This window comes from Cricetulus griseus, chromosome 6 (genome assembly GCF_003668045.3).
Source record: "Cricetulus griseus strain 17A/GY chromosome 6, alternate assembly CriGri-PICRH-1.0, whole genome shotgun sequence".
In the NCBI taxonomy this organism is placed as follows: Eukaryota; Metazoa; Chordata; class Mammalia; order Rodentia; family Cricetidae; genus Cricetulus; species Cricetulus griseus.
In genome coordinates this window covers 122,356,460-122,377,575 of record NC_048599.1, presented here as the reverse complement: position 1 = coordinate 122,377,575, position 21,116 = coordinate 122,356,460, and the positions used below count along the sequence as shown (strand labels likewise).

Genomic DNA, 21,116 nt, shown 5'->3' with positions numbered 1-21,116 from the left:
GATAGCAACTGAAGGCACAGCTCTCTGTCCAAATCCCAGAGCTCAACGTAATTTCCTAGACCGCTACAAAGTTTGACGCCAACCCAAAATGGACCGTGAAGCTGGGAAGGCCGTTTCCAGGGTTGGTTTCTATGCCCTCGTCCCTTGTAAGTTTTCTTCTAATCTTTGTTTATGTTGTGAACATTTTGTAAACAAACACTTCGATAGATGTGAACTTTTCCTTTGCCAGAAAAATAACTGGCTTCTCTCTAGAACGGTAGTGTTTCCTAATCCCACTCGAAGAACCACTCCGGACAGCTGTGCCGCTCATGAGTACAGAGACGTGGATGGCAGCAAAAAGATCCCGGGGTCTTATAGCTGTGCTTAGTAACCAATAACTTCGGTCTAAAATAACACATTGCCAGAAGCAAATTCCTTGCCATCAAGAACACTGATAGGACCCTGTTTACAGTTGACACCAGAGCTACATAGTGAGACCACGCCTTAAAAAAATTAAAGATAGTGTCTTGTGTGTTGTCTTTGGAAAGTGCAAAAGGTCTGTGTATTACGTAGGTTTTCTTCTGAATTTTAACAGGAGCATGAATTTGTTAATGAGAAATTAAAAGAGGTCATTGGTTTGGACGGAGTTTGTGGATTAGTCCAGCAGGTCAGAGAAAAAGCTCATGTTGAAATCCCAGGTCATGGAGAAGAAAGTTATCCTTCCAATAAGTCAGATGACAGATTATGGCCAAATCCCTAAGCAAGCCAGTTTTACATGGCAGAATAATAGCTTTATTAGCTATTATAGCTTTAACCTTTATAACACAAGAACTTTAAAACAGCTATTTGGAGGCTGGAGAGATGGCTCAGTGGTTAGGGGCATTTGTTTCTTTTACAGAGCTAGTACCCCACAACCTACTGTCACTCCAGTTCCAGAGGATGAACGCCCTCTTCTGGCCTCCGTGGACAAATAAGTGATGCAGATACATGCCCTTGAAACACTCATACACATTAAATAAAAACAAACCTAAAAGTGTGGTTTTTGACAGCCTATTTGTTTTTGTGTTGGGTTTACGATCTTCAGCCACCCCTTCATTTTTGACTTATAAAAGTATTATCTGCCCTATTCAGCAGATTCTGATTCTAGAATCACAAATTAAAAAGTCAACTTGGTTTTTAAACTACATTTGTTGTAATTTTTGTCTTTTGACAACCAGGGGTTACTAGTTCAATACAATTTTCTTCTTGTTTAAATTTATTTTTGTCTTTGGAAGGAGATACTAGGAGACATAACAATGACTACAGAGTAGCTGGTCTAATATAGACTTATGGGAAAGCAAAGGGATGAGTAGAGAGGAAGATGTTTGAGAGACTAGCATCTTTTGTTAATGTTGTTGTTATGGGAGTAAGGAGCAGGTGCCACTAGAGCTTCTGGATGATTCTTTCTATCTTCCCCTCCCATCTCTAAGTAGGAGTGCCAAAAGTACAGGTGTAAGTGGGTCACTGAATCTGGCTTGTGTATGTGGGTTCTTGCCAGACAAACACTTTTACCTGCTTAGGGAATCTCTCTATCATCTCTTTCTTCTCCTGAAATAACTCCCCAACTGCTCTCACGATGCATATATTCTATTTTTCTATTTTGTTTTGTTTAAGCTGGTCTAGAACTCACAACCTTTCTGCCTTGGCATCTCTAGTGCTGGGATTACAAGTGCACCACCAGTCCCAACTGGGACCCTGCCATTCTAAAGCTGAATCATCTGCTAGCAGTTTGAATTCAGCTTGACTTTTAGGTGGGCACTCTGCAAAGTACAGTCCATAAGGACAAATATTAATATTTAGCCCTTGTATACATTAATATGTTACTGTAATTGCTAAAATTACGTATTTTAGTATTACATATTTGTCTTAGGGTTTTTATTGCTGTGAAGAGACACCATGATCACAGCAACTCTTACAAAAGAAAAAATTTAATTGAGATGATGGCTTATAGTTTCAAAGGTTCAGTCCATTATCATCATGGCAGGGAGCATAGTGGCTTGCAGGCAGACATGGTGCTGAAGAAGTTGAGAGTCCTACATCTTGAGGGCGACAGGAAGTCAACTGTATCACTGGGAGTAGCTTGAGCATAGTGTGTGCCACCACTGCCCAGCTTCTATGGCTAACTAGTGTGGGTGGCTTTGCTTTCTGATCCCCAGGCAAACTTTATTAAATCACAAATAATATATTATCACAGATCTCTATATGTTCTAGACCAACTGGTCTGCATAGCAAATTCTAGACGACCCAAAGATACACAGGGAGACACTGTCTCAAAAATAATGACAATAATAATTTTACTTTACTCAACCTGGAATTTGGCAGATTAATATAGTCAATCATTATTTCCAAGAAACAGGCATTAAAATCTTAGACAACTTTTTATTTATTTATTTTTGCAGTGCCAGAGATTAAACCCAGGGCCTTATATATGACAAACAGATTCTCTGCTACAGAACTACAACCCCAGTCCCAAAATTTTGGGGACTTTCTTATGAAAAATTTGAATAAGCCTTATCACATTCCACCAGCTAATGTATAAATTAGGTACCAGTGGCTACCATGTACTCATTGAATATATCGTCTGTAGTTTGGGTGTTACAGGAAAATGTCACAGACATAAGATGTATATTCTGTAATACTTTGTCTCACTTACTAAATGGAATGAAGTCTCCCCATACCGTCCTTAACTACAGAGAATGGGGAAGGGGTCCATCCAGTGTAAGGTGTGCTATGCAGAGGTGAGAGACCAGGAAGAGTAGAAGACAAAGCAAAGAGGAGTTTCCCTTTCAGAAAAGATAAAGACCATATTGGTTCTTAAAAGCAGAGGTGGTAGACTAAGACAGTCAAGGGAAAAATCCCCAAAGCATGTACAATGGACAGAATGTTTGGATAACCTGAGATTCACATGTTGAAATTCTAACCCCCAAGTTGGCAGTATTAGGATTGTGGTCTTTGGTAGAGGATTAAGTCAAGACAGCCCACATGAGTAAGATTAGCACCCTGGTAAAACAGGCTCCAAAGACGTTTGGCCCTTTTCACCATGTAAAGCAACATCTGTCAGCCAGGGAAAACATTACCTACTATTACTCCCTAACACCAAATCTTCTGGCAATTTGATCTCCAGCTTCCAGTCTCCAAAATCTGTAGAATAAATTTCTATTGTTTATGACAGCTACTGATGAGTGGTGCTTTGTTAGACCAACTGGACTAAGAACATGTAATATCTTAGAAAGCAACAAAATTCTGAGGGAATACAAACCATGAGAAGAATGCAACTTGCTGCCTGTGGTGGTTTGAAAGAAAATGGCCACCAAAGGGACGCTATTAGGAGGTGTGGCCTTGCTGGAGTAGGTACAGCTTTGTTGTAGAAAGTGTCACTGTACAGGCAGGCTTTAAGCTCTCATATATCCTCAAGCCACACCCAGTGTCACAGATCACTTCCTGTTGCCTGTGAGTCAAGATGTAAGAATTCTCAGCTCCTTCTCCAGCACCATGTCTGCCTGTATGCTGCCTGGCTTCCCACCATAATGATAATGGACTAAACCTTTGAACTGTAAGCAATCCACCACAATCAAATGGTCTCCTTTATAAGAGTTACAGTAGTCATGGTGCCTCTTCATAGCAAAGGAAACCCTAATTAAGACAATGCCCATCATTTCATGCCCTTCATTTCAAAAAATATCTAGCATAGACAAGAATATGGGCTTTTAGTAGTTCACATAGTGATCCAGTTTGGGGTTCATCCTTGGAAAAGGTGAGCAGTTAAACTCAGCACTGTGTAAGACCCTGAAGGATACAAAGTAAACGTGTAACATTGTTGTAGTTCTCCAGAGAAAGTGCCTTACTCTATTGGACAGGCAGTACTGCAGAGATAAAAGCATAGGTTAACTTTCAGATGTGCCTTTAAGTATCAATTTTAACAGCCAGAGATTCCTGGTCTCAATGTTTTTCTAGTCTGTAAAATGGAACTGGGGGTAAAGTGAAGCTTTGTTTTCAGCACAGCACTGTGTCCATGGCAAGCCTCAGTGACTGACAGCCTTTACTGTGTTATACTGTCTTCTTTTTCCTAAACATATATTTTTATTACGTTTTTGAGAATTTCACACATGCATACAATGTATTGATCATAGTTCCCTCCTACTCCTTCCAACCCCACCCTTACCATCTTCATCTTCATGGTCTCTTTCCTCTTTTTTTTTTTTTTTTTTTTTTTTTTTTTTTTTTACAGCCCACTGGTTCAAATTTGTGTTGCTACCAGAGGAGTATAGTCAACCTACCAGAGGTTCCTTAAAGAAAACTGACTCTCTCCCCTCCCCAGAATCCATTAACATCACAATGCCTTCCTTATCTCCGCCTACCCGATTTTAGACAGGGTCTCACTTGGCAGGCCCAGAACTCCTTAAGGAGACTGGTGCTGGCCTGAAACTCACAGAGAGGCACCTGCCTCTGCCTCCTAATTGCTGGAATTAAAGGTATACACCACCACACCTCGCCTTGTTCTTACTTCTTTTTATTTTTTTTTTGGGGGGGGAGGATGTTCAAGGCAGGGTTTCTCTGTGACTTTGGAGGCTGTGCTGGAACTAACTCTTGTAGACCAGACTGGTCTCAACTCACAGAAATCCACCTGCCTTTGCCTCACAGGTGCTGGGATTAAAGGCATGTGCCACCACCGCCCAACCTTTGTTCTTACTTCTTTTAAATTTTACTTTTCTGAGTGTATGGGAATTTTTCCTACATGCAAACATATGTACCAAGTGCATGCCTAGTACCTGTGGGAGCCAGAAGAGGAAATTAGAGCCCTTGAAACTAGAGTTACAGATGTTTTGGAGTTATAGCCATGTGGGTGCTGGGAATCCAATCCAGGTCCTCTGGAAGAACAGCAAGTGTTCTTAACTATAGAGCCATCTCTCCAGCCCCTATGTTTTATTTTGGGTTTTATTGTTTTTCCCCTTTTGTTTGTTTGAGACTAACTGGGATTGCCTGAAACTCACATTATAGGCAAGGTTGGCCTTGAACTCCTGATCCCCCCACTTCAACCTCCTAAGTGCATTCATCACCACACCTGTCTTCTTACTCTACTTTCTCTAAATATTCACACTGTATTTCCTTTGCTTGATCTCTCTTACCTAGAGGAATGCTGTTAAGGCAATGTGGGGTTTTGTTTCGTTTGTATTAGCTATAGATACTAGCACAGTGACTGCATCTACTCCACTAGTGCCTATCTACCAGTTGGATACCACAGCGTAAGTCTGGGCCTAATATTACACTTGTGAATGTTTTCATGTTGATTTCTGTGAGTAAATTTATGAAAATGAATATAAAGTATCAACACCATAAAATAAATCAAATACATAGAGATAGAAACAAATCCTTCCAAAATATAACAATAAACTTAAGGAGTGACAAGTTTTATCTTATTAAGTCCTTCCTGAGTCATGGATATATACTCATAAGCAGTCAGTCAGAAAATTCTGTGTTGTTAAAGTATATGGAGGATGAAAAATTGTCATTGACTGTAATGAGCAACAACTGAGGCTCACAAACTCAAAGTTCAAAATAAACAGCAGTTAATGTCCAAGTTCATGTGAATACAGGGTCTTAGGATTTCTATTGTTGTGAAGAAACTCCAGGACCACAGCAACTCTTATAAAGGAAAACGTTTCATCGAGGCTGGCTTACAGTTTCAGAAGTTTAGGCCATTATCTTCAAGGCAGGAGGCATGGCAACTCGAAGGCAGACATGGTGCTGGAGAAAGAGCTGAGAGTTCTACATCCTGATCCACAAGCAATAGAAAAGGAACTGTCACCCTAGCTGTGGCTTGAGTATATGTGAGACCTCAAAGCCCACCTCAGCAGTGACACACTTCCTCCAGCAAAGCTACACCTACTCCAACAAGGCCACACCTCCTAATAGTGCTGCTCTCTATGGGCCAAGCATTCAAACTCAAGAGTCTATGGGGGCCATTCCTATTCAGAAAACCTCAGGTACTAAGCCTCTTGTGATATCAAGTACTAAGTCTCACGGTGTGTTTTTAAAATGGCTTTAGGCTGGAACCTCAGCTCAGCTGTAGAGCACTTTCCTAGAACATGTAAGGTTTGATTCCCATCCCTGGAAAGAACACCTATAAAAAGAAATTAAGGGACTCGGAGAATGCTGTTGTTGAAGTTGTCCTGCTCTGCCAAAGATGCTCAGTGCCCTGAGTTTGATACACACACACACACACACACACACACACACACACACACACGCACACACACACCTATAATCCTAGCACTCAAAAGGTACAAGCAAGAAGGTCTGAAGTTGGAGGCTGGACCAAGAAACTTGGAGACAGCCTTGGCTGTCTCCAAGAAACAGTGGAAAAATACAAGGTATTAAGATCTTACTTTTTTACTGCCAAAAATCCCAAACGAGAAATAATCAAATAAAACATCCAAATTAGTCCTCACAGCTTTTCAATGAGTTAAAAAAAAAAATACAGTGACAGCCACTAAAGAAACATTAGAAGGACTTGTTCTGTTGGGCAGTCTTCAATTGTCTTTTTTTTTTTTTTTAAAGACTTTGTCATTTGTTTTTGCCTAAGGGGCTGTATGAGGCATTCAGAAATTGTCAAGAGACCTATTTTGGGTTGGTGTTAGAGAAATTGTTTCTGATTATTTCCTTGTCTTCAACAGTACTTGCAAAAGATATCAAACGGTTTCAGCAAAGAAAGTCACACATCAGTTCAGACCGTTAAAAACAAAACAGAAAAATACAACTTTTTGACCTAAGTTGAATTTGTTTTCTAGTTGGTCTCAGTAAGCCTTATTTGTGTATAAAGATATCATTTTTTAATAATCCATATTTTAATAGATTTGTCAGTTTGTTTCCTTTCAAGTGTGTGTTGTAGTTTCAAGAAAAGAAAACAATGTATCTGTTTGCAAGAAGACATCTCTTCTCAGACTTCAGCATCCAGACAACTGGGAACACCTGTTAAAGTATCCGTTGGGATCCTGTAACTTGGACTGGAGAGTCTCCAGGTGGAAGGTTCCCAGATAGCGTGGATGGTGCTGGATTTTAGACTGTGAAAGGTTCAGGCATTATGCTGGCCTGCCCCTGTTAACCTGGTAGAACAGGCAGTACCCTGGTCAGCCCAAGGTTCCATGGGAACTAAGTCTGCACGCAGATACAGAGGACCCCTTTAAAAGATAGGCCTCTGCCCATTTACGCTCTCTGTTTCCTCTGTTTCCCCGCTCTGCTTTGTCTCTGCTTTCTCTCTACTCTGTCTCCCACCTATGCTCTCTCTGCCTGTCTATGGCGGCCGACCACAGCAGTCAGCCATTACCCTGTTCCTTTACTCTTCTTAGTCTCCCCATTCTGCTGGGCCATATAATAAACTTATAGTCTTATATCTCATGTCTCAGCATTTCTCTTTTCTTCTTTTTAAACAAAACAATAACAGACTGTCCAGGGTTTAACCAGGCTGTGTCTCACTGAAGGAAATGGCCCTTCCATGAAGAGTCTGTTTGAAGACTGCCTTGCTTTCAGCAGGAAGCCCAGGGCTTTCTTCCTGTTGGCCAGCCTAGGTGGTGGTAGATCCAGCAGAGGGAAATGGGTTTTTCTAGGAGCCTATGACTGCCTTTTCCTGAGGAAAGAACAACATCTGCCCTCATTTCCTGACGCCTCTCCTTCAGAGAGCCCTGGCTCCTTGCCTGCATTTGGGCCGACATTATGGCTACTCTGAGCCCGAGAAGAAGGAATGAATGACAGGGGTGAGTGGTTCACAATGACAGAAGCATAGAAAAAGGAAGTAGGGAGAAACCAGGGCAAAGAGAACATGACTAATGTATCTTGGAACTTAAAAGGAGTATTCTTCTTTCTTTAATTAATTATTCATTCCCATTGATTCTAAGCAGCTTGCCCTAGTGTGCAGTGTAACAAGATAGAATGCCCTCACACACAGGGCTCATTTTAATAACATGATATCTGCGTGGGGCCGTTCCATGATGTTTGATATAAAAACTCAGTGTTAATTTATCCCCCTCGGGGCTTGAACTCCTCCAGGGAAATTATAAATAAAAACAAGTTTTATCCCCAATGAAAATAAAACACAAAAGTATCCTTTCAGATATTATCTCTTGATGACTTTATAAACTGAAATAAGAACAATACTGCCTTTGGGGATATTTGACCTCCACTGTTTTTTCAGCCTTTTGAAGAATGAGAGCTCGGATTCTGGTGCCAGTACTTGGAGTTTTCTCAGGTGGATGACCAAAAACCCAGGAAGTTGGCTTGGAACAGAAACTGTGTCACCTTCAAATGCCAGGTGAACTGAGGTGGGTGAACATAGGCAAAAGAAATGAGTCTGGCATCTAACTGCAGCTCAACAAAGCTTGCACGGCTCGTTATATTTCCTTGAATCTTTCTGAAAGTCAGTTTTTGTGTCTTCAAACAGCAATGTGCTAATTTTACATTGCTATGAGAAAATACCTGAGAGAATCAACTTCAAGAGGGACGTCAGGTTGCCTCATAGTTCCAGAGGCTTCAGTCAATGGCTGCTTGATCACATTACCTTTTGACCTCCTGTAAGGCAGGACTTCCTGGTGGAGAGCATGCCTCAAAGGGGACCACAGAGAAAAGAAGGGTCCTAGATCCCAATATAATATTGTTCATTTAACAACTCTAGGGTATTGTGAGGTCTTTTTAATTTTTATTTTATTACTATCGTGTGTGTGTGTGTGTGTGTGTGTGTGTGTGTGTGTGTGTGTGTGTATGTGTTGGAAGGGCAGGAATGTGTCATGGCACTCATGTGGAAGTCAGAGAACTATCAGGGTTCTTTCCTTCAACTGAGGGTTCTGGGCACTGAATTCAGGTCTCCAGTTTTGCAAGGCAAACTCTTTTAGCTACAGAGCCATCTTGCTGGCTTTGTTTCATTAGGATTAAGTGACCTAACATGGGGGCTGAAGAAGTTTCTCAGTGAAGCTGCATCGGACTGACAGGCTCAGGGTGCTGAATTTGAGTCCCAACATAGCACAAAATAATAACCCTTTAAAGAATGCAGAATTAGACACTGGCCTCACTATATTTTCCCAGGTTTAAGAGATGATTGGAAAAGCTGAAATGGGTGGATGGTGTACCACAGAAAATAACTAGATGACTTAATGAAGTTTGGGACCTGAGTCAGCTCCCCTCAGTGCACTGCACAGGCCTCCTGGTGTGCTCTGTGGTTGTGCAATGTGGCTAGGGAAGGTTTCCAGGCTGCCATGTCCTGACTTGGTTAGCTGCTGGTCTTGAATTGAGTAAGTTAATAACAAATCTGAGACCCAGCCCCTGCCCCCATGGATAATTGGAATAGATATTTTTCCAGTCTTGTGGGTACATCCTGCCACCTTAATGTCACCTGGGTCAGTAGTGCTATTTCCCTGTTTTCCATGGAGCCTTTGCATGGCACTAACCCAGTCTGCCCCCCTCCCAAAAAAGCAATGTGACCTGATGGTCCAGCTTTCCTAAAAAAACAACCAGGAAGTCTAGTTCACTGTCATTTCATTCTGGTGTCACAGGCAGCACCCTTTCTCCCCGTACCCTCTTACATCAAAATCCGTGGCTGACAGTTTTATTCCCTGAGCTTTCTATGGTAGCTAATTTACATCTGGCATCTACCCTGCCAATGAGTCCCTTTTTCCTTTCATCCTGCCCTCCCTGCCACACTATTCTTCTAAAAATGATGCTTTCATCATGTCACTCCACATGTTAACCACTTACAGATGACATCCAGTATATAAAGTCTAAACCACAGAGTCTTCAGTATACTCTTTCTCCAGTCCCAAGTACCTCTGTCACCATGACTAGCTGGGTACACTTGTCTTTCTTGTTGTATCATCCATCACTCCCTTTCTCCACATCCAACTGAGTTGGACAGCTCCCAGCTCCAGAACAAACCCAACAAGGCCCCTTTTGGCTCACACTTTGTTTGAGGCACACCCTCTGCTCTTTCTAAACCTCAGCAAACACTCAGGCAAGTGAGCTCTCAACAAACATCCATAGAATGCTTCATTTATAGTGGTGATGCCCCAGCATCATGTCAGACAATCAGGATGGTGCTATCTGGCTGAAGTAGTGGCTCATGCCTATAACCCCTGATGTAAGCGGCAGAGGCAGGAGAATTTCTATGAGTTTGAAGCCCTCTTATGCTACATAGTGAGTTCTAGTCCTACCCAAACAATGATCGGAGCATGCCCTCGGAGAACTCTTTCTGTACATTGAGCATACTCCCATGTCAAACAACACACATTCTCTCACCACTTCACTCACTCCCTGCACTATGTATTTTGTTTTTCCTTCTTGATTTTGGAGGGTGGTGGTGCTGAGATCTCATTCTGTAAGCCAGTCTGAGCTGAAACTCACCCTGTAGCCCACAATTGCCTCAAACCTGTGGTGATCCCCCTGCTTCAGCCTCCCAATGCTGGGATTAGAGAGGTGAGCCACTACAGCCAGCTCTTACCACTTACTTCTGAACAAAGACTAAGCAAATAATTAGAAACTGCAGATATCCCAGTGAAGTCATCCAGAATCACTGAGAAGATGCATGAATCTCATTGCTCATTGCTGAGACCAAATGCCAGTCCCCAGCAGCTTTAGGAGAAAGGGCTTCTTATGACTTAAAGTTCAAAGGTACTGTCCATTGTGAAGTGGGAGTCAGAGTGGCAAAGCATGCCAACAGGAGCCAGCAGTGTGTGGCCACTGTGTACCAAAGTTAGGAAGCACACAGCAATGAGGGAGATACTCCTCACTTTCTCCTTTTAATACAACGCAGGACTGCAGTCCGTGGGGTGGTGCTGCTCATTTTCAGGGTGGATTTTCCATGTTGAATTGCACCCTTGCTGACACATCTACCCACATGCTGCCATGGTGACTCTAAATCCTGTCCAGTTGACAATAAAGGTTACCTATCTGCAGAAGACAAGAGTGTGGCATTCTTGAGACTGTGGCAAGCCATGAATTCTCTTCCTAGAAACAGCCACAAATACACAAAACTGTCCAAAATACTACATGTCTTGCTTGTCCCTATGCCATCCATAGACTTTTGGAACCTAAGCTAAGAACCCTGGCCTGAGTAGTGTCTTACAGCACTAAAACACTTCAATGTTAGCGTCCTTGCAGTAAGGGGAGCACTGTAGGAGAAATACCCCTTGGAGAAATTACTGCATCTAAGTAGTTGTCTCTTGGCCTCACATTGGAGACAAAAAAGTAGCAAGATCCAGGAATGGCCATGGCCACTCTTTCTCCTAGAATGTCATGCTGCTGTCTGAGGGCTTCAGCTTAGAAACTTATTACCAGCTCTACTCACAGACAACAAATGACAAATACAGGTAATGACCTGGAGCCATCTTCCTCTGGTTGAGCTAACTCATAGGCACCACACACTTGAGTGAAGAGTGGTTGATGTCTAATGGGGAGGATTTATTAAAATGCAACAGCAAATTGGTCTCAAACAGGAGGTGTTTCATCAGAGAAGGTAGCCTTACTGTGTAAACTAAAGTTTTAGACTCGATACATAAAATAGTGAGGTCATCACCACTGAAGTTTGTAGAATCAACTCACACCAAGTTACTCAGATGACTCAAAGAAATGGGACTTACACCAGTCCCAGAGGCAGTCAAAAGGCTTCTTTGTAATTGACTTTGCTCTGGAAAAAAAGAAGAGAACTTATTTACAGGGAAATTTCTCTTCCCATGGTACAAAGATGAAAGAATAGAAAAATGACACTTTCTCAGATTTCATTCTGATTGGCTTCACTACTTGAGAAAACAGCTTACATGTTTTTGATCTTCAGATTGGCTTCCATAGTTTGAAACTTCTTGGAGTCTGCTAGTATGATGAAAATATTATCGAGAAAAACTCCAGAAGAAAACAAGAAAAATTAGCTCAGTGTGTACTTATGAAGATTACAGCCCATTTATGCCTTTTGGGTATAAACCAAAGTAATATTACAGGGAAGCATACACACACACAAAAAAAATGACTGTTTTCCAGAAAATCACCAAAGAGATTGCATCAGTCTGCTGACACATGTAGGAGAGGGTGTATAAGTGGAGACTGTGACTCAGAGGCAACCCCATTTCATCTACTGTGACAACAGTAATAACATACACAAGTGTCTGAAAGGGAGAAACGTCTCTATGTCATGCTGCAGGCTGCTGCACTCTTCCTTCCACTAAAACACTGTGATGGCTCAGGGAGCTCAGGTACACCAGGAAAAGAACGAAGCTAAGAGAAGCGTATGCTCTGGTTCTCCCCTGCAGCTAACTGACACCCTGAGAAGCAAGGTGCTGGCTGCAGGAGATAGGTGAAAAAAGGTGAGATGAAAAGGAGGGTGAGCCATCATCTCTTACCCATCCTTGGCTGTTCCTGGATTTTCAGCACAGCTGTATGGAAGTGAAAAGCATAGCTTTCTCCAAGCATCTGTCTTAGTTGTTGGGCGTGGAATGTAAGTAGTGTCAAGTCCACTGTTGAGGCACTTACATCTTCTCCCTCAGTGAAACACAATCTGGGTAGCATGGACGGAGTGTTATCTCAGCCCCCTTAAGGAGATATAGTCCTCACAGACATGACCTACAAATATCTGTTGAATAAGATAACAAGAACTCATTTATAGCCTTAACTTCCCTCTTTTCCTGACTAACCCTAACATGTCTTCCTCCTTGGGAGAATGGAAGCTATAGCTGAGAATCAAAAATCTCTAAGAGCTAGGAAGTGGTAGTGCATGCCTTTAATTCCAGCACTTGGGAGGTAGAGGCAATCAGATCTCTGTGAGTTCAAGGCCAGCCTGGTCTACAAAGTGAGTTCCATGACAACCAGGACTGTTACACACAGAAAACCTATCTCTAAGAACTGTAGGTTACCAAATAAAATTTTAAAATGTTGGACAACTTTCAAGTTAACCGGGGCCCCCAGAAGTCTAGGTCCTTGAAAGGACTATTGGCTATTGGCTATAAAATTATAACCCAGGTAAGTTCAGCTCAATGAATGATGTCATCATGTGCTAGAGACTTCCTCAGTGTTTATAGTATTTCAGAAATGTAACCTTGGACAAACGTTTTAAGATGACAGTGTACCGAGTGAATAAGTCATTTGCAGAAGGTTAAATCTGCTATGACTGTTTACAAGTGGTCCCCAGGGAAATCAATTCACAGATATGGAAAGGGCAGGCATGACTGCCAGGAGCTTGAGAAAGAGGTGAATGAACAGTTGCTTACTTCAGAGTTTCAATGTGCAAAACAGAGTCCAGAGATGAATTTCGTAACAGTGAGGATGCGTTGGATACCACCGGACCATTTTAAATGGTTAACAGCATGATGAAGATCTAGCTCAGTGGCACAACATTTGGCTAGTGTGCAGAAAGCCTTGGGTTCAAACCTCAGCACTCAGCAGCTGAAAGATAACAGTGGACTTTATTGTGGACCCAGTTGATCATTTCTTGTAGATGTAGAAGAAAAGCAGAGGGTGGGGGCTGGAGGGAAGATGGAAGAAAAGGAGGAAGGGAAAGGATTCTGACCACAGCACCTAGCTTACAGAAATCAACTCCTCTGAGTTTCCCAAGAGTACACTTAACACACCCAGCTCCCAAACAAGGACAGAATCAGCCAGGCTGCAGATATGACTTCTGAATGCAGCTCTTTGGCCTGCTTGGCCATCATGACCGACCAAATCTGACTTTCTACTCTAATTTCTGAGAATTCTCTATTAGTCATTTCAGTCCAATTGCTCTTACACATTCCTGTCTCCTGTCTTCAGACACAGAACCTCAGTACTGAAGAGATCAGAGCTCATTTTATGCAACTGTCTACCAAGTGCCTCAATCTACTTTTCACAGCTGTTTGGTAAGATACCGTGACCTTTTAAAGGAAAGAAAAAAAAAAAAAAAGGTCCCACCTTGTAGCTCAGGCTAGCCTGAAACTCACTATATAGCCTATACTGGTCATGTCAAACTTTTTGCAACCCTGCTGTCTTAGTCTCCCAGGAGCTAAAATTACCAGCATGAACCACGATGCCCAAGCTTAGGCTCAATTTCTATCTTAGGTGAACTCTCACTTATTTCCTCTGTTAGAGTCATAGAATTATTTTCCTTTAATTTTTTTCAAAGAGCTGAGCCATCTCAGCTTTCACCCAAGCCTAATGACCTGAGTTCCACCCACAGGATCCACATGGTAAAAGAAGAATACTGACTCCCACAAATTTGTCCTCTGACCTCCACAGGCATACCATGCATGTCACACACACACAAAACTTCAAGAAAGTTTTTGTATATTAAAAATATGAATTTGTTTCTCTGTGTGTGTGTGTCTATCTGTCTGTCTCTCTCTTTCACTGACACAAACACACACACACACACACACACACACACACACACACACACACACACTAAGAGGAAATTCTGAGAGTTATATTAACAACATACAAAGGGAATTAGTGATAAAATGGGATACTTCACTCTAAGTTTTATTTTCTATGGGTTTGGGTTTTTTGAAACAAAATTTATATAGCTGGCCCGGACTCATGATCCACACCTCTTTGTTGGGATTTCAGGTGTGTACCACCATACCTGGCCCTCACCTGTATTTTGAATATGAACTCACAAACTGTTTTAGGAAAGTGAGCAGAGAATAGAGTGCTGGAAAAGAAGACAGCCCCTCCCGATAAGGTGGAAAATATAGACTGACATCAACTCATGAAGTTTAAAACTTAATTGTGAAGGATTTTAAGAAAGTAGGTGCCCAGGCACATGGAATGGCAGCGCTGCAGAACCTGAGGCAAGAAGATCCAAGTTCAAGGACAGCCTGGGCTGGTGTCAAAAGAAAAAAGAGGGAGAAGGGAAGGAACAGGAGGAGGAGGAGGAGCTTCGTGTTATAGAAAGATTTTAAGAGCAATACTCTCTGTCTTACAGGCAGGAAGAGCATCCTTATAGTAGAGTAATAACTGAAAGAAAGAAATGAAGGCAGACTAGTCAGAGGATGACAGCAGGGCTGAGAGATCTGAAAAAAGAAGGGTAGAGTCCAGGGATGGTTAGAGTAGGCTTGGGGATCAATTCCGGGAGGATAGAGAACTGGTAAATTGTCAGAGCATAAAGTACTTGAGTCAATGATTAATTGATGAATAAATGAATGAAAAAGAAGTGTCTAAGGCCACTCTCAGTCATCGCATGGGCTCGAGGTTTGTGAAGAGTGGATGGGAGGCCGGTGCTAGATAAACAAGTGCATGTGTCTAACAGGATAGAATTAGGACTCCAAGACTTGATGGAAAGAAGTGCATAAAAGTGACTCTCAACATTCTACAGAAGGAAGAAGTTACAGAGAGCAAAAAGGCAAAAAGGCAAAAAGGCAAAAAGGCAAAAAAAAAAAAAATTGGTCTGGACAAACTCTCAGAGAATCTGAGTTCATTGTGTGGCTAGAAAAGGCCTAACAGAAAACTGTGAAAACTTATACAGGCAGGGAGAGAATCGGAAGCCACCACAAGAAGTATGCTTGGCAACAACAAGAAAAGCTACAGTTCACCATGAGTAACTACATGCCAGACAGGCATGATCAGCATTTGCCTCAAACCACTACATAGACTAGACTTTCTTATCTCCATCTCATTTCAGAGAAGATAAATACATGGTGTTGGGTCAGCCAGGGAATGGTGGGGCTGAGAATCCAGACCACCACTGCAAGTGACTACTCTATTACTGTGTCATTTACTGCTAGGGAAGAGTGATTCATAGTTTGCCCTTCTCTCACAGAAGAAGTATTGATATAGCTCTGTGTAACAAGTCTTTCTCTATACTGCCAGCTTCCAAATAATGACACTTACTATTAACTATGAAAGCTTGGCCTTAGCTTAGGCTTGTCCCACTAGCTCTTATAACTTAAATTAACCCATTTATTTTAAGCTACATTTTGTCACTTGGATCGTTACCTCATCTCTCCATAATGTTCATGCAGCTTCCTCTGTGTCTGGCTGGCGACTCCACCTTTCTTCTTCCCTAAGTCCTCTCTGTCCCTAGAAGTTCTTCCTAACCTCTTCCTGCCTAGCTACTGGACATTCCACTCTTTTTTAAACCAATCACAATGACGCATCTTCACACAGTGTAAAGGAATATTCCACAACATATCTGAACACTCTGAAGATGAGAAGCCTGAAACAAAAAATGGTCATAAGCATTTTCATCCCTGGATAATTGGCTCAATTTCCTACTAGAAGATAAATAAAATACTAATGGAAAAATGGGGAATGTGTGTGTGTGTGTGTGTGTGTGTGTGTGTGTGTGTGTGTGTGTGTGCTTCTCTGTATTGCTTTGGAGCCTGTCCTGGAACTTGCTCTGTAGACCAGGCTGGCCTTGAACTCACAGAGATCCTCCTGCCTCTGCCTCCTGAGTGCTGGGATTAAAGGCATGCACCACCAATGCCTGGCCAACTTTCTGTATTTTTATCAGAGCAAGGAGAGATAAAGTTTCAAGTAGGAAGAATACAGGATATTGTGATTCATTGAAGTAAAATTAAAATACAGAAAGTAGTCAGCAGACTTCAGATTCCCATGACAGATGCTGTGACAAGCAAAGAAGGAAAATACTTGGCTATCATTATGCAGTGACAGCTAGACAACAGCTAAAGGAAGTCATACAAGGGAAAGCTTTTTAGAGTTGGGCAAAGATGAAGCAGGCTTAGATGCATTTGTGAAGGAGACAAGGTAGCCAAGGATGATGGGATCTCTCTAAAGGAAAGATGAAGGATAATTAGCCTTGGAGGAGAGGAGGGATAGAAGAAAAATGTGTGCGCACACACACACACACACACACTATAAATCAAAGACAAATTGAAACAATTGAAATCCATGTCAAATGGAAGTCTCCAAATCCCCAGTGTCCAATGCAGATAGGTAGCAATGCATGGGAGCTAAGAACTCTGCACAAGGCAAGGAGCTGCAGGCAAATTTGACTGCATCCATCATCTAGAGGCATTTGCATAGAAAGATTGTTTAAGACCAAATGTGCCAGGGAAATGGTGGCTCACACCTTTAATCCCAGCACTCAGGAGGCAGAGGCAGGCAGATCTCTGTGAGTTCAAGGCCAGCCTGGTCTACAGAGCAAGTTCCAGGACAGCCAGAGCTGTTACACAGAGAAACCCTGTCTCAAAAGAAAAGAAAAAGAAGATGCATTCTACTATGTCTATCGTATTCACAATTTTCTTTCCTTTTTTTAAGGATTATTATTTATTATGTATACAGTATTCTGCCTGTATGTCTGCCTACAGGCCAGAAGAGGGCACCAGATCTCATTACAGATGGTTGGTAGCCACCATATGGTTGCTGGGAATTGAACTCAGGACATTTGGAAGAGCAACCAGTGCTCTTAACTGCTGAGCCATCTCTCCAGCCCCCCATATTCACAATTTTCTCCTCCTCCTCCTCCTCCTCCTCCTCCTCCTCCTCCTCTCCCTCCTCCTCCTCCTTCTCTCTTCTCCTTCTCCTCCCTCCTCCTCCTCCTCTCTCCTCCTCCTCCTCCTCCCTCCTCCTCCCTCCTCCTCCTCCTCCTCTTTTCCTTCTTTTGTCTGCTTCTTGGGCCCCTCATTTCAAAGTCTACTTTAAGCAAATATGTCCCTTTGTTAGGCAGTGGTACTTGGCAGAGGGGGTGGTTTAACTTTGAGATGTCTATTCTGTGTGGCTGAGATTGAATGGCACAGCTGGCTATGGGGTTGTGTTCAGTGGGAACACTGAGTTACAATGATAAGCTCTATGTCTTCATGCGTGCAGTTCCTGAACTTAGAATTGATTCCTAATGAGAGCTGAAGTGTGAGCAAGTTTTTAGAAAAGAGGGGGGAATTGGGCAGAAAAGCATTGAAACTCACTTCGGAATACTTTGGTGTTGTTTACTAGGATTTTTAAAATCTGTTTTTCTTATGTTGGGGAGCAGGACATTTACAAAGAGAAAAACACACATAGTAAATTTGAGGAAAGGTTTGGAAAGTGCTTTGGAAATGTGAGTAAATGCAAGTCTGCTGAGGAGTGCAGCACCAGAGGGCGGTCCAAAGTCCCAAATGTCTGGCTTTGGTTTCAGTTTGGTTTGGTTTGGCTTTGGGTGTTTTGAGACATGATCTCACCATGTAGCTCAGGCTGGCCCAGAGAGCTCTAGGTAGCCCAAGCAGGTCTCAAACTTTCAATGCTCCAGCTGGGTCCTCTTACAGTCCCCATCTCAGATCCTTCTAATGGATCATATATCATTCTGGTTTAGCTTGTTCAGTAATGCTCAGGATCTGCACGTATATGGAAGAGGTGTAGGCATGATGAAAAACTAAGAACTAACAGTCCAACCATAAGCCTACTAGGATGGATAAAAGCAGCCAGGCATGGTGGCACATGCCTGTAGTCCTAGCACTGGAAAGACCAGGAGCTTAAGACTTAAAATGTATCAACAAACTAGCAGGGAGTCCACAAGATGGCTCTTTGGGTAAAGTGTTTGCTGCCAAACCTGACAAAGTAAGTTCTATCCCTAGGATCCACATGGTGGGAGGAGAGGACTGACAGCCACAAAGTGTCCTCTGATCTCCACACATACACTGTGCTGTGTGGGCTTGGCCAACACACATACATACATACATACATACATACATACATACATACATACACACACACACTCTCTCTCTTTTGTTGGGTTTTGTTTTTGTTTTTTTAAAAATATTTTTGTTTATTTATTTATTTATTATGTATACAGTATTCTGTCTGCCTGTATCCCTGCAGGCCAGAAGAGGGCACCAGATCTCATTATAGATGGTTGTGAGCCATCATGTGGTTGCTGGGAATTGAACTCAAGACCTCTGAAAGAGCAGCCAGTGCTCTTAACCTCTGAGCCATCTCTCCAGCCCTTGTGTGTTTGTTTTTAAAGACAGGATCTCACTATGTGACCTTGGTTGGGCTAGAACCAGCTATGTATCCCAAGCTAACCTCAACTCACATAGATCCACCCATCTCTGTATCCCAAATGCTAGGATTAAAGTTGTGTACCAACACACCTGACCAACACAATAAACATAATTTAAAAGTTTTAGATAAATGATAGATGAACGTTACTAAAACAAACAAAAAGATAAATCACACAATGATAGCCTCCTCTGGGTATTCCCACATAAGGGCGGGTTTGGTCTGTGAGATCAGCAGCAGACAGCAGAAGTGAGAAGATGTCATTTCTCAGATTATGTCACAAAAGACTGACCTCCTTCTAGGTCTCTCTGTGGTGTGTGTGTGTGTGTGTGTGTGTGTGTGTGTGTGTGTGTGTGTGTGCATGCGCGCGCTCGCGTGCATACATGCGTGTATGTGTGTGTGTTTCTCTCTCCCCCTCTCTGCTTCTCTCCTTCCCTCCCTCTCCTCATTTTAGGGAAGCCAGCTATCTTGTGAGGATACTCAAGCATCTAAGGGAAAGCCCCACTGGCAAAGAACAGAGACTCCTAAGCCATGGCCTATGAGGAACTCATGCCAGTCATTCACTGTGTGCGTAAGCTTGGAAGGCCAACATCTGCTCTGAGATGACTCCAGACTCAGCCTATGATGTCAGAGACTGAGCCAGAACCACCCATCTGTACCAATGCTGCATCTCTAGCCTTCAAGACTGTATGAAATAATAAATGTATGTTGCTGAAAGCTACTATGTTTCAGAGAATAAGTTTAAGGTCATGATAAATAACTAATGGAATTCTGTTATCCAATAATTGTACAAAAATGTTTACAAGCCTAAATTTCCAAGATTCAATTGGATATTTATGAAGTATTTAAAGTGCTATGTGTGATTCAGAAAAAGGTAGGAGATACTTCTTATTTCAAAAACTGTTAGCCTAGGTTCTGTTAAGAGAGCAGAGGAGAGACACATGAACTAGTACTCACCTATGTCCTACTGTCCGTTACCTTTGCCTACACACTGAAGGAACAGCTCTGCATATTATGAGAGGCAGGCAGGAAGATGATTTTTGTTCATGTCTAGTATGAGACTGCAATACAAGGCTTAACATGCATAAGAGCCTTAGAAACCATTTTGTCAGGCTATGTTTCTACAACACATTAAAGTGTTCAAAGATCTTGACTGGGGCTCTTACAGGCTCAGATTTGGTCTTTGTTGCCTTGTTTTGGATTTTTTTTTTTTTCGGTTTTGGTTTTTCTTCTAGAGAAATGTATTAGTTTTATGATTGCTGGGATACAATAGCCAACATAAACAACTAAAAGGAGAAAGGGTTTCTATTGGCTCCCAGGTTCAGAAGGTTCAACCCATGGTTGCTTGGCTCCGTGCACTCCAACAGTGATGCTGGCTGTGGGAGTATTAACAGAGGTTCTTCACCTCAGGGTAGATGGGAAGCAGAACAGGAAGGGTCAGAGATAAGATACCCCAAGGATGATCCCTACACACACACACAGAGAGAGAGAGAGAGAGAGAGAGAGAGAGAGAGAGAGAGAGAGAGAGAGAGAGCACACTCCTGCAGCTAGGCCACACCCCGTAAAGTTTCCACCTCCTCCCAAAATAGTACCACCATCTGAGACCAAAGTTGATCATGAGCCTGAGGGACATTTCACTCTGAAGAAATAAAAGTCTAACAATCAAAAACAAGAGCTCAGGCTGGGCGGTGGTGGCACATGACTTTAATCTCAGCACTCAGGAGTCAGAGGTAGGTAGATCTCTAAGTTCGAGACCATCCTGGTCTACAGAGAGAGTTCAGGACATTCAGGGCTATAGTGGGAAATTACCAATACGGAGTCAGGTAGAAATATAAGGGTATTTAATAGGGAAAAGCCTTACTTAACAGAGTGACCTAGCCAGCCGGCGAGGCAGCAGCCTGTCTGCAAGCCCAAAAGAGAAACCGAAAGCGCAAACGAAGTCACACTACATCACTCTGACCACGCCCTCACAAGCATGGTCAGGCACACCTGTAGCCAGCCCCTAAGTAGGCGTGGCTACAGCTTCCCCTACACAGGGCTACACAGAGAAGCCCTGTCTGGAAACAAACAAACAAACAAAAAAGCTGAGGAAAGCGTTTCAACAGGAAACTCTTGAGTTTTCCAAGACAAAATGTACAGCACATTAAACTGAAACTACTTAGGTAAAT

General features: G+C 42.4%; 1 long non-coding RNA gene across 1 annotated transcript; it reads left to right on the top strand.

The window, feature by feature from the left end:
• The first annotated feature begins 8 nt into the window (after nt 1-8).
• Nucleotides 9-19,669, top strand: LOC113831109. The gene is made up of 4 exons (XR_003486330.2): nt 9-146; nt 7,623-7,769; nt 8,207-8,333; nt 19,403-19,669. It is a non-coding gene; the product is annotated as an uncharacterized LOC113831109 (long non-coding RNA).
• The last annotated feature ends 1,447 nt before the right edge of the window (nt 19,670-21,116 follow it).